This window comes from Chiloscyllium plagiosum, chromosome 31 (genome assembly GCF_004010195.1).
Source record: "Chiloscyllium plagiosum isolate BGI_BamShark_2017 chromosome 31, ASM401019v2, whole genome shotgun sequence".
Lineage (NCBI taxonomy): Eukaryota > Metazoa > Chordata > Chondrichthyes > Orectolobiformes > Hemiscylliidae > Chiloscyllium > Chiloscyllium plagiosum.
The window spans coordinates 40,691,137-40,693,654 of record NC_057740.1 but is presented as its reverse complement, the minus strand read 5'-3'; the positions used below and the strand labels follow the sequence as shown (position 1 = coordinate 40,693,654).

The 2,518-nt window shown below is 53.0% G+C and overlaps 1 protein-coding gene across 1 annotated transcript in view; it reads right to left on the bottom strand.

Moving 5' to 3' along the window:
• LOC122565469 (DNA ligase 1-like) overlaps nucleotides 1-2,518 on the bottom strand; it is a 55,592-nt gene that overhangs the window by 23,544 nt on the left and 29,530 nt on the right. The gene's annotated exons all lie outside the window — the stretch shown is intronic.

Genomic DNA, 2,518 nt, shown 5'->3' with positions numbered 1-2,518 from the left:
GCTCCCTTAGTACTGACCCTCTGACAGTGCAGCACTCCCGCAGTACTGATCTTCTGACAGTGCAGCACTCCCCCAGTACTGAACCCCCAAAATTGCAGGACTCCCATTAGCACTGACCCTCTGACAGTGCGGCACTCTGAACACTGACCCTCTGACAGTGCAGCACTCCCTCAGCACTGACCATCCAATAGTGCAGCCCTCCCTCAGTACAGACCCTCCGACAGTGCGGCACTGCCTCAGCACTGACCCTCCAACAGTGCAGCGCTCCCTCAGCACTGACCCTCTGACAGTGCGGCACTCCCTCAGCACTGACCCTCTGACAGTGCGGCATTCCCTCAGCACTGACCATCCGACAGTGCAGCACTCCTTCAGCACTGACCCTCCAACAGTGCAGCATTCCCTCAGCACTGACCCTCCAACAATGCGGCACTCCCTCAGCACTGACCCTCTGACAGCGCGGCATTCCCTCAACACTGACCCTCCAACAGTGTGGCATTCCATCAACATTGACCCTCCAACAGTGCGGCATTCCCTCAGCGCTGACCTTCTGACAGTGTCACACTCCCCCAGCACTCACCCCCCAACAATGTGGCATTCCCTCAGCGCCTACTTTCTGACAATGTCGCACTCCCTCAGCACTCACCCTCCAACAATGCGACACTCCCTCAGCACTGACCCTCTGAATGTGCGGCACTCCCTCAGCACTCACCCTCTGACTTTGCAGCACTCCCTCAGCACTCACCCTTTGAAAGTGAGGCACTCCCTCAGCACTCACCCTCCGACTTTGCAGCACTCCCTCAGCACTGACCTTCCGACAGTGCAGCACTCCCTCAGCACTGACCATCCAACAGTGCAGCACTCCCTCAGCACTGACCTTCCGAAGTGCAGCACTCCCTCAGCACTGACCATCCAACAGTGCAGCACTCCCTCAGCACTGACCTTCCGACAGTGCAGCACTCCCTCAGCACTGACCCTCCGACAGTGCAGCACTCCCTCAGCATTGACCCTCCGACAGTGTGGCACTCCCTCAGTACTGACCCTCTGACAGTGCGGCACTCCTTCAGCATTGAGCCTCTGACAGTGCCGCACTCCCTCAGCACTGACTTTCCGACAGTACGGCATTCTCTCAGTGCTGTCTCTCCGACATTGCAGCACTCCCTCAGCACTGACCCTCTGATAGTGCAGCACTCCTTCAGCACTGACCATCCGTCAGTGCGGCAATCCCTCAGCACTGAGCCTCTGATAGTGCCGCATTCCCTCAGCACTGACCCTCTGATAGTGCGGCACTCCCTCAGCACTGAACCTCCGCCAGTGCAGCATTCCTTCAACACTGACCGTCCGACAGTGCGGCATTCCCTCAGCACTTGCCCTCCGACTACACAGCACTCCCTCAGCATTTACCCTCTGACAGTGCAGCATTCCGTCAGGACTGACCCTCCGACAGTGTGGCACTCCCTCAGTACAGACCCTCCAACAGTGCGGTGCTTCCTCAGAACTGACCCTCTGACAGTGCAGCATTCCCTCAGTACTGAGCCTCCGACATTCCAGACTCCCTCAGCACTGACCCTCCAACAGTGCAGCTCTCCCTCATCAGGACTCCCTCAGTAATGACCCTCCGACAGTGCGGCACTCCTTCAGTACTGACCTTCTGACAGTGCAGCACTCCCTCAGCACTGACCATCTGACAGTGCGGCAATCCCTCAGCACTGGCCAATAATATAAAGGAGGATAGTAAAAGCTTTTTTAGGTATGTGAAAGGCAAAAAAATGGTTAGGACTAAAATTGGGCCATTGAAGACAGAAACAGGGGAATATATTACGGGAAACAAAGAAATGGCAGAAGAATTAAATGGGTACTTCAGATCTGTGTTCACTGGGGAAGTCACAAGCAATCTCCCTGAGGTAACAATGGCTGAAGGACCTGAACTTAAGGGTACTTATATTTGCCAGGATTTGGTGTTGGAGAGACTGTTAGGTCTGAAGGTTGATAAGTCTCCGGGGCCTGATGGTCTACATCCCAGGGTACTGAAGGAGGTGGCTCGGGAAATGCATTGGTGATTATTTTCCAGAGTTCGATAGATTCGGGGTCGGTTCCTTAGGATTGGAGGGTGGCTAATGTTATACCACTTTTTAAGAAAGGTCGGAGAGAGAAAGCAGGAAATTATAGACCACTTAGTCTGACCTCAGTGGTGGGAAAGATGCTGGAGTCTATTATAAAGGATGAAATTACGCCACATCTGGATAGTAGTAACAGGATAGGACAGAGTCAGCATGGATTTATGAAGGGGAAATCATGCTTGAAAATCTTCTTGAATTTTTTGAGGATGTAACTAGGAAGTTGGACGAGGGAAATCCAGTAGATGCAGTGTACCTGGACTTTCAGAAAGCTTTTGAAAAAGTCCCACACAGGAGGTTAGTGAGTAAAATTAGGGCGCATGGTATTGGGGGCAAAGTACTAAATTGGATTGAAAATTGGTTGGCTGATAGGAAACAAAGGGTAGTAATAAACGGCTCCATTT